This window comes from Hevea brasiliensis, chromosome 8 (assembly GCF_030052815.1).
Source record: "Hevea brasiliensis isolate MT/VB/25A 57/8 chromosome 8, ASM3005281v1, whole genome shotgun sequence".
In the NCBI taxonomy this organism is placed as follows: Eukaryota; Viridiplantae; Streptophyta; class Magnoliopsida; order Malpighiales; family Euphorbiaceae; genus Hevea; species Hevea brasiliensis.
The window spans coordinates 52,272,309-52,284,803 of record NC_079500.1 but is presented as its reverse complement, the minus strand read 5'-3'; positions in this window follow the sequence as shown (position 1 = coordinate 52,284,803).

The following is a 12,495-nucleotide window of genomic DNA, read 5'->3' as shown; positions in this document are numbered from 1 at the left end:
GCATATTTATAATGTAATGTACTGTATGTATCAAACAATGATATTGAGCAGCTTTGTGAAGAAAGAATATTCAAATGACAGTGAAACAGAATTTAAAAACTTTGCTCGATACCACTAAAACATGTCACACCCTACCCTCTGTAAGGCATAACATGATCCCGTAGTATACCTAATGAATTACCAACTCCGTCTCATCGATAATCCATTAAATACACTACAAGGGATTTTAAAACTTTTCTTACTTCTTTTACAGTGGTGAGCACTATTTACAGTGTGAAAGACTTTGGTGAATCAAGTGAAACAACTAACTCATTTGATTTATTTGGAATATCTCAGAAAATTTTGGCAAGGTGCGATTTGTATTTTGGACAAAACAGTTCTTGTAAAACTGTAAAAAGCACTTCAATATATTTTCAAATCTCAACTCCAACATTTTTATCAACACAACACATTTCTCAAGTCAAATCCACAGTGATTTTCAAAGACTAAGATACAAAGATATAACACACTTTTTACAAGCCAAATAACTCATAATTATTTTACAACTTTATCAGTACAACTTAAATTTACAATCGCTCAAAACCAAGAACAAAATATACATACAAAGGAATATACATTACAAGACAAATGCCACATGTGGTATACTCACTATACCCAAAAATCTCTCATTGGCGATACTAGCGACCTAGCCTCGCCGCCTGTCTCTCTACTGCGAAAGAATAAAGCTATCGCTGAGACAATGTCTCAGTGGTGCACAACATTAACCAAATACAAATTTTAAATCACAATTCATAAATCATATCAATAGTGGATACTTAAAACCATAGTTAAATTCAAGATAATAAATATCAACAAGAATTTAAACTCCATTTGTTAATATCACAATAATTTTCAATAAGTCAGATCATGGTTGAATTCAATAGACAGTATATGTCAATAAGAGTTTAAATCAATTTCACAATCTCACAATACATAATAACACAATTCGATCAAATAACTGAAGAATACAGTGTTGTCAATCAATAACACAATTTAGGCCATGACACAATTTTTTTTTTCCATATATGCCGTGTTGTACACCACGACAAGACATGCTCACCCCAATAATCGAAATCAATGAGGGAGGAAGCTAGCTATATAATGAGAACTCATCCATACTCACCTCAGACTGGGAAGTCAAAGAGGGAGGAACATAATCATACTCACCCCAGACTAATAAGTCAAAGAGGGAGGAATAATCACACTCACCCCATTAATGGAGGAGGAACATATTATCAGTGTCATGCCAATTGTGAGTCAAAACAATTCCAAACATTTTATTCAAATGATCCGTAAGAATCCAATAAATTTCCAAAGTTATAATTTCATTCACAAAATGGCAACACAATTCGTAATTCACTTCAATTTCCACAAAAACCATTTACAGTGCTTTTCAATCAATAAGTATCCATCAAATACCATTCAAACAATTTTTCACAGTTTCAAACCATTCACAATGTTTTTCAATCAATAAGTGTCCACCAAACACATTTCCACAATTTAAAACAATGATATGCAAATAGTCAATATTTATTTCCATTGAAAATAATTCAAAAGAAACATTGTTGTGCACAAACCTCGATGATGTCCCTCGATCCGACTCGGTGTTTCCTTCCCTTTTCCCGAGTCTTTGGTAACTGAGAAACACAATTTGAAGTGTTTCAGGACTAATTTAAACTGTCTCTATCGATGGTGTTTGGTAAATAATGCACTGAACTCAATTATTCACTTAATCACCTAATATACCGACCCTCATTGCGTTTTAGGTAAATTAGGTTTTAGTGTCGTTAATATGCCACATTTGATAGGGTTTTAGGTTTGGTATGTTTTACCAAAGTCATTTCCTTGCTCAGTGCATTTTAATGCAAATTCTCGGATTAGGGACACTGGTTTGACCTAACCGGACGATCTAGTTTCCTCGGTTTTCGGGTCTCGGTCGAAACTACAAACTTGTAGATTTAGGTCTTATGGACCGCGGTGCAAAATTTCAGGTCAATCCGAGTTAAGTAGACCGAGTTATGGTCATTACACTCTTGCTGGTCAAATGGTACCATTTTAGGTCAATTTTAGGTCAAATTGGTCAATTCTGGTTCGGCCAGTTTTTGGACCCGAACTTGTGCAAGTTGTTTGACTTGCTTATGGTCATTTCTGGGCTTTGGTGTCTTCATAAGACTTGTAGGTATGGGTCTTAACTATTCTTGGTTAAAATTTCAGGTCAATTGGACCTGGTTTGAGTGAGTTATGGCCTAAACACTCACTGCTGCCCAATTGGTCATTTTTCAGGTCCTAATTGCACCTAATTCGAATTGGTCATTTTTTTAGGTCACCTTGCAAGCAGAATTTTGGCATGGTTTCTCAATGAAAGTTGGCACATTTTGTGCCTAGTTTCACCTCAAATTGGTCTCATACCAATTGAGGTTACACATTTAAGGTTATAGGCTAAAATGTGTACTGCCCTCAATATGCTTTTCACACCCCATTCAAAACACATATTTACCTTGCAAAGTTTACTTCCATACCCTACCAAATCAGTTTTGGTACATTACCAAAAGCACTTTCTACTTTACATTAACATTATTTTGGGCAGATTCCAATCAGCCTCAACACACCAATAGCATTCACAATTACAATTTCTAAGTACTATTACAAACACACCTAACCATTACAAATTTTACACACACTTTACAAGATCAATCTACATACATATCATCAATCCTTCTAGGTTAATATTCTGCATACATTTCCTTCAATATATACCATTACTCAAGTGTCCCCAAGCTGCCACAAACCATTCTTCAACATCAAAGTGCCGTCCATTTTACAATTTCCCATCCAAGTGCATAAATCACCACATAAACATGAAATAATTCACTAGGTTACTAATTCATCATGATCAACACCATTTCTCATCAATTATATGCACAAATATCTCATCAAAAACGTGACTCATGGCTGTCCAAAATGAAAACAACAATAACCCTTCAAACTCAAAATTTTCTTTCACCAAACTAACACCCATAACATGAACATAAACTTTAACAAAGAAATTCTCAAAAATGCAAACTTACCTTTAATTGTAACTTGCTAAACCTTCATCAAACTTCTCAAAATTAGTATCAATATCTTCCTTGTGATGTGTAGACAAAGTTTAATGAAGAACACTAAGAGGTTGGAGTTGAAAATGGAGAGTTAAGAAAGCTTGCATGAAAAATGGCTATGGAGTTTCCTTCACTCTTCAATTCGGCAATTTGAATGCAAATGAGGAAGATGACTTATTCAGCTGCATTTTAAGTGTACACATGTCCCACTATGTATTTAATTAATACCCTTAGTGGTCCACTTAGTCACTTAATCATATAATAAAGTAATTATTCATTTATTCCACATTTAACCCATAATTTCCACTATTTATTTTAGGTACCACCAATTTAATTTTTCATTTTATTTTCTAAGTGTAATACTATTTATTTTTAATGGACATTTAGGTCAAAAGACACTTCGGGATGTCAAATGACCATAATGCCCCTGTTCGGGTGGCATTCTTGATTTTTCGGTATTACCGGGTTTTGTCTGTTTTTCGATTTCTCACTTTTCTTTGTACTAATTATTTAATTTTTCTTTGATATTTCTAATGATATTTATTCTTCAACAAGGGTCTATTTATGTCCCAAAAATGTTTTCCAGGGTTTCCATGAGTCAGTACCAACGGTCCACGCCGTGACTTCCTCAAAGGCGGTCACCCATCGTTAGGTTTCCTACTGCTTAACTTGATCACATTTCTTTGCAATCATTTTTCCTTTGTTTTTCTTGTACTTTCTTTTCTTTTATTTCATTATTTTATGTCTCCTCACTCTCATTGAAGTGTGGTTCTAGGCATCCTAGCTGTCCGGACAACACTGGTCACTGGAGCAGCAGAACGCACTACCGAACTTAGGGGTGTTACAAGGTGGTACTTAAGTGAGACCATTGTGACTCCACCATCTTACCTGGGCATTACCTGGTGCATTTTATATAATTTTAATGGATGATATTTGGCCTCACGTCCCCCTTGCCCTACACCCTCGATGCAGTCTAGGTGAATTAGGTTTCAATGTTACCAATATGTCACATTTTATAGCCTTTTAGTGTTGGTACATGTTACCCAATTCATTTCCATGTATAGTGTACTTTAGTGTAATTTGTCGGATTCCAATATACTAATTTGACCTAACCGGATGACCTAGTTCCCTCAGTTTTCGAGTTTCGATCAAAGCTACAAATTTGTAAATCTATGTCTTATTGCACGCGGGACAAAATTTCAGGTCATTCTGAGTTTACTAGACCAAGTTATGGTCATTTTACTATTGCTGGTCAAAGTGCATCAAAATTGGTCACTTTAGGTCATTTTAGGTTCGGCCAGTTTTTGGACCAGAATTTGTACAAGCTATTTGACTTGCTTATGGTCATTTATGGGCTTTGATGTCGTCATAAAACTTGTAGATATATGTCTCAACTATTCATGGTAAAAATTTCAGGTCAATTGGACCTGTTTTGAGTGAGTTATGGCCAAAATACTAACTACTGCCCAAATGGTCAATTTTCAGGCCTTAAATGCACTAATCCGGATTTGGTCATTTTTCAAGTTACCTTACAAGCAGAATTTTGGTAAGCTTCCTTCATAAAAGTTGGCACTTTTTGTGCCTAGTTTCACCTCCAATTGTTCTCATACTAATTGGAGTCGCACACTTAAGGTTCTAAGCTAAATTACACTCTGCCCTATTGCACATTGTCCATCACTCAATCAAAGGACACATTTAACATTACCAAATTACACATTCATGCCATTTCTGTTTTGTACCATAGCCTAAACACATTTCACAACACATTTTTGGTCACTTTGGCAGCTTATAACCATACTCAATATGCACCTTATAGTACAGAATTTACCAAGTCCAATTTACACACAATTTAACTACATAATATGGCTCATTTACATGTCCAAACTCAAACTCTTACATACATATACAAGCTGCCACAACAAGTACCATAATTCAACCATACAATTCCATAAACCAAACCATGAAATAAAATTTTTTTTGGTTCACAATTCAAGCTGCCGACTTGTACCTCACTTTGAATAAAGTTCCAAGCTTCCAAATTCAAGTATACATTCACATATACTTAGTATACATCACCCAATTTATTCCTACGCATATAAACACTTAATTAACCCTTTAATCTACCATTTACAAGCAAGAATAAACTGCCCTTAAGGAGTTTCCATGGCTGCCAAAAATGCACATCTCCCTTTAAACATCAAACTCCAAAAATCTCTCCACAATTCAAGTACCCATAACATCCACACAAACTTTAATGAAGCAAGCATCAAAAATACCTACTTACCACTTTGGAAACTCTTCAAAACTTCACCAAAACTTGATCTTCTTGCTGTCTATCTACTGCCCAAGGTGTATGGACAACTTTTAATGAAGGAAAGTGCAAAGAAATAAGCTTGGATCATTCTTGCATGGAGCTTCAAAACCATGCGGCCATGGAGTTCTTCATTCCTCCATTTTCGGCTGAATTTGAGAGGTTGAAGAAGAAGATGAATCTGCTGTCCTAAATGAAGAATAATTGGTCCACTTTGGTGAGTTAGTGGAGCACTATGGGTGATTTAATGTTTATTTAATCTAAAGTTTAATTTTCCCACATTTAACTCCCAATTTTTGCTATTTACATTAGGTACCACCAATTTAATTTTTCATGACATTTTTCAAGTGTAATATCATGTATTTTTAATGGACATTTAGGTCAAAAGACAACTCGAGGTGTCAAATGACCACAATGCCCCTGTTCCAGTTGCATTCCCGATTTTTCGGTAACACCGAGTTTTATCGTTTTCTCGATTTCTCACTTTTCTTTGTACTAATTAATTTATTTTTCTTTGATATTTTTAATGGTATTTATACTTCAATAGACATTTATTTAAGTCCTAAAAATATTTTTTAGGGTTCTCCACGGTCCAGGGCTAGTCAACGGTCCACGCTGCGACTTCCCGGTGCAGTCACCCATCGCTAGGGTTCTCGGCTCGTTTAACTTAGTTACATTTTATTGCTATTATTTTTCCTTTTTTTTTCTTGTATTTTCTTTTCTTGTATTTCATTATTTTATGTCTCCTCATCCATATCTAAGTGTAGTTCTAGGCATCCTAGCTGTCCGGACAACACTGGTCATAGGAACAGTAGAACGCACTACCGAATATAGGGGTGTTACACAGAATTTTTCAAAGTTCCATTTATAACAATTAAAGTCCCATTTACCACAATTCAACCACATGAACATACCTCATTCCATGTCCAAATTCTAACAATTAAACACACACACATGCTGCCATCCATGAAAATATAATTCAACAATATTTCATGAACTCAAACACTTTAATCTTCTTCATGAGGCTGCCACAAGTTTACACATACCCATCAATTGCCATTTTCACTTTTTAAGCTTCCAAATCATACCTTTCACATGGAATTCAAGTACAATACAATTAAACATTTAAATCATCATTCAAACCACTATTTACATGCAAGAATAAGCTATTCTTATTGAGTTTCCATGGCTGCCAAAATGTACATTTCCACTAATTCATCAAACTTCAAAAATTCTTCCACAATTCAACAACCCATAACATCCCTTCAAGGTTTAATGAAACAAGCATCAAAAATACATACTTACCACTTTTGAAATTCTTCAAAACCTCACCAAAACTTAACTTTCTTGCTCCTAATAGCTTCCCTAAGTTGAGTATGCAAGGTTTAATGAAGGAAACTAGTGTGAAAAGTGGTTAGAATTGAGGTGCATGGAAGGTGATGAAGCTTCGGCCATGGTGTTTCAATGGAGGCTCACTTCAGCTTGGTGTTGGGAGGTTGAAGATGAAGATGTTTCTGCCCACTAAACCCTTATATAGGTCCCTTAAAATATAATTAGTGGAGCACTAACCTTAGTTTAGGATTAATTAATTCCCAAGTTTCACAATTTGTAATTTATGCCCCAAACTTCCACTATTTGTATTATGTACCATATTCCTTATTTTTCATGACATTTCTAAAGTGTAATATCATTTATTTTTAATAGACATTTAGGTCAAAAGGCAACTCGGGGTGTCAAACGACCACGATGCCCCTATTCGGGTTGCGTTCCCGATTTTTCGGTAACACCGAGTTTTGTCGTTTTCTCGATTTCTCATTTTTTCTTTGTACTAATTAATTAATTTTTCTTTGATATTTCTAATGATATTTATACTTCAATAAGTCTTTAATTATGTCTTAAAAATATTTTCCAGGGTTTCTCGTGGTCCAGGGCTAGTCAACAGTCCACGCCATAACTTTCCGGTGTGGTCACCCATCGCTAGGGTTATCGGCTCGTTTAACTTGGTTACATTTCATTGCTATTATTTTTTCTTTATTTTTCTTGTATTTTCTTTTCTTGTATTTCATTATTTTATGTCTCCTCACCAATATTTAAGTGTAGTTCTAGGCATTCCAGCTGTCCGGACAACACTGGTCACCGGAACAGTAGAACGCACTACCGAACATAGGGGTGTCACAGTGTGGGTGACAAGGTGTTCCTGAAAGTTTCCACATGGAAGAGGATCATGAGGTTTGGTAGAAAGGGAAAACTAAGTCCTCGCTTCATTGGGCCGTACGAGGTTCTGGAAAGAGTGGGTCCATTGGCATATAGACTTGCATTGCCTCCAGAGTTGGAAAAGATTCGCAATGTCTTCCATGTCTCCATGTTGAGGAGGTACAGATCAGACCCCTCTCACATTTTGTCAGTGGAGGAGATCGAAGTGAATCCAGACCGTTACATTGCTGATCGGATTGGGGTGGTTTTTGTCCAGAAGATCTACCTCTACCCGATTCGCGCAAGCTAGATCCTCCAAAATGTTTTCTTTTCCCATAACCACTCTCAGTAGTTTAGCCAGTAGCCTTTTCAGTTTTCTCTTTCTCTTGTGTACTCTTCTTCACTGCCCCTTCTGATTCTATCCTTTCTAGTTCCAAGGCTTGTGAAATCAATTCAGAAAAATTCTGGTGATGGAACCCCACCACTTGCATTCTCAAAGTAGGCCTCAACCTGGCCTCAAACCTCTTACACCGATCTCTGGGGGTAGTGACCAAGCTTCTAGCATAGTGGCTTAGTCGAGAGAAATCCCGCTCATACTCGGCTACAGTTCTATCCCCTTACTTCAGACTTAAAAACTCTTGCAGTTTCATGTCCACATATGTGTTGGGGACCCACTTTTGTTGAAATTCCCTCAAAAAGTCTACCCATGTGAGGACTGGTGGCTCTACCAGGCTGTGGGGGATGGTCTTCCACCACTCATATGTTAGTAGTATGCCCTAGAGCATATCATTTAGTATGTATCTTGTATATATTTTATTAATAAAAGGCATTTCCACTTTTCCGTTTACATAATATATTTATGTGTAATAGAAAAGGTCCATTGATATTTTGTTAGAAATATTATTCTTAAGTTGTTAAGAATATGAGTGACAATATTTCTAGCACAAAGTATCATAAATAGGTTCACAATCAAGGATACTTCATAATAAGGACATGACTTATCCAGAAAGATTGTATTCATGTTTGTTCCCAAGTTATTTATATGAGATATAAATAAGATGGAATGGTGAGTCTCATGCCATATAACATACATGATAGGCACTTATACATGATAAGTAGGCCGAACCAGTGACACTTATGACAAGCACATGGAGTTTACTCTTGTCAATGTTTTGTCATAAATCATATCAGTGCATATAATCTTTAGACCTGAGATAGCACAGTTATCTTGTATATAGGTAGTTTGAGTTTGATACTGCTTTCATACTTATACTGTGTATGGGTATATGGGCATCTGTTGGCTCCTGCTAGTTATATATGGAGGTAGGTGTTGATCAAGATGGAATCTGTTCCTCTAAGTAAATAGAGATAAAATCCTATGTTCATTTAATTGTTCTTGATGTTTCAAGTTCCTGGCCAGACAGATAGATTTATTCGTAAAAGAGTTTCGATGAGAAAAATCTTTTAATCAAGAACTGAATTAAAAGAGAACATAATATTCATAGCAAATGGAGTTTGACATAAACCATGACTCACTTTGAGTTGGGATTTTGTAACAGAGAGATTCTAGTGCATGGTAACATATGATTATAGGTTCATTTAAGGTAAATCTTATTACTAATTGGGTGGCCATGGCATGCTATGCTAGGTGTTAACCATGGTCTATGAGGTTCATAAAATGATTTAGAGAAATCATTTATGGTAAGAAAGAGTTCTGATGATATTAAGAGTTGATATCATGTCTCATTGCCAATTAGTGATGAGCCTAGTAAGTCACACACATACACAAGTTATCACCTATTTAAATATGATTTAATTAATTAATTAAAGAGTTTAATTGATTAATTAAATAGATTTGGTTTGCAATAAAATTGCAAAGTCCCTAGCATGACTTGAAACCAAATCTAGATTATTGGATGTGTAGTATAAATTAAATTTATATTTAAAGTGTTTAAATATGAATTTAATTGATGAGAAATTAATTAATAGAGATTAATTAATTAATTTATATTTGATATAAATTAATTAGAAGAAGAAAATAATTATTTTGGGTTAAGAACTCAAAATTAAGACACAGGGGCATTTTGGTCATTTCACAGTGTGACACGTGGCACCATGAGATAGTGACACATGGCATAACACATAAGCTTGCCAAATATTTTTAATCATGTAAGATGATTAAAATCAAGATTAAATATAGGTTTGACACTTGGCACAATGTGATTGGGTCACTTAAACCTAGAGCTAATCAAAAGGTGACATGTGGCTAGGGTTTAATGTGTTAACCTAGCTATTTAAGTGGGGTTATGAAAAGAAAACACAACCAGCAGCCTCTCCTCTCATATGTCACGCCACTTTGAGCCTCTCCAGCTATTTCTCTTCATCTCTCATCAATTCAAAGAGATTAGCCATCAATCTCTTGAATTAAGAACACTAGAAATTGTTTCTTGTGTCCTGTTTGCATCTCTAATCTCTTAAAAGGCAGAACTTGAATTTCTAATTAATAGAAAAGGCTTTAGAAGCTGTTCAAGGGCTGCCATAGGTGTTCTTGGTGTGGACAAGCTAGAGGGACAACATCTGGTGTCCTGAAGACGAATCTCAAAGGCGCAGACACGCTGCAGCATATCAAGAGGTTAGTGTAATCGTTCTTGATTTAATCTAGGGTTCTAAAATTAATCTGATTAATTTTAAAATCTTAAATGGCAAATACAGATCCAAAAACATATTAAAAGAGTTTTAATATGTTGTTTATCATTGAAATCAAATAGATAAAAATAAATCTTGCATGGTGCTTGTGACCCTAGGTGAAAATTTTTAAATTCAATGGTATAATCTTGTGTTTTTCACGCTTCCGTTCCTTCAATTGGTATCAGAGCCACTATATTTGCCATTTAGATTGTTGATTATATAATTTAATTGTGTGTTTGATCATGAGATCAAGAGATGTATGTGAATCTTGCCTTCAAGGCAAAATGACTGGATCACCCTTTGTTGGACAAGGGCTAAGAGCTGAAAATATTTTGGAACTAATACATAGTGATGTATGTGGTCCGTTTAAAGAAATGGCTAGAGGGGGCTTTCATTATTTTATTACCTTTACTGATGATAAATCAAGGTTTGGGTATTTGTATTTGATGAAATAAAAACATGAATCCTTTGAAAAGTTCAAAGAATTTAAATCTGAAGTAGAAAATCAAACAGGAAAAAATATTAAAGCTCTTCGATCAGATCGTGGAGGTGAATATTTGAGTACTGAATTTGATGAATACTTGAGAGAGCATGGCATTGTTTCTCAGCTGACTCCTCCAGGAACGCCACAGCTGAATGGTGTATCTGAAAGGAGAAATCGTACCCTATTGGATATGGTACGTAGTATGATGAGCTATACTGATATGCCAATCTCCTTTTGGGGATTTGCATTAGAATCAGCTTTATATATTCTGAATAGGATTCCATCAAAATCAGTTTCTTCCACACCTTATGAGATATGGCATGGAAGAAAACCAAGTCTTAAGCATGTTAAGATTTGGGGTTGTCCAGCTTATATCAAAAAGCTGAACACTGATAAATTGGAGACCAGATCAGAAAAAGGTCGATTTGTTGGATATCCAAAAGATAGTTTTGGATATTATTTTTATTTGCCTACTTCACAAAAAGGTTGTGATAAGTAGAGATGCCACATTTCTTGAACAACAGTTTGTTCAAGAAGGAGGCAAAGGAAGGCAAATAGAGTTAGAATTGGAGAATTCTGACCAACCAACAGATCAGATGGATATAGATCCATCTAGTCAACCTATACCCATTGATGAAACATCTACAGCTGTTCCTCGTAGAACAACCAGGGTATCTCACCCACCAGTGAGATATGGTTTTCTTCATGAAGAAGAACAAGAGTTGTCTACTCATGAAGAAGTAGATCATGGAGATGATCCACTTACCTATGAAGAAGCTATATCAGATATAGACTCTTCAAAATGGATTGATGCTATGAAATCTGAGATTGATTCCATGTATAAGAATCAAGTTTGGGATCTTGTTGACCCACCTGAAGGTATTGTACCTATAGGGAACAAATGGGTTTTCAAGAAGAAAATTGGTTCTGATGGAAAGGTAGAGACCTATAAGGCAAGGCTAGTAGCGAAAGGGTTTCGCCAAAGGCAAGGAATAGACTATGAGGAGACTTTCTCGCCTGTTGCCATGCTTAAATCAATTAGGATTTTATTAGCAATAGCTGCATACTATGATTATGAGATTTGGCAGATGGATGTCAAAACAGCTTTTCTCAATGGATACATTGAAGAAAACATTTTCATGGAACAAACTAAGGGATTTGAATCCCAAGATGGTTCCAAAGTATGCAAGCTAAAGCGATCCATTTATGGGTTGAAACAAGCTTCGAGGAGTTGGAACATCCGTTTTGATGAAGCCATTAAATCTTTTGGTTTTATCAAAAATGAGGATGAGCCATGTGTATATAAGAAGGTTAGTGATAGTGCTATCACTTTCCTTGTCTTATATGTGGATGACATACTGTTGATGGGTAATGATACAGGTATGTTGACGACTATAAAGGTATGGTTGTCAAATACATTCTCCATGAAAGACTTATGGGAGGCAACCTATATTCTTGGGATTCGCATCTATAGAGATAGAACGAAAAGAATAATTGGTTTATCCCAAAGTCTATACTTGGAAAAGGTGTTAAAAAGGTTTAACATGCTTGATTCCAAGAGAGGATTGTTACCAGTGAGACATGGTATCCACCTTTCTAAAGAGATGTCTCCAAAGACACCTAAAGAAAGAGATAAGATGGCCAGGATTCCATGTGCTTCGGCTATTGGAAGTTTAATGTAT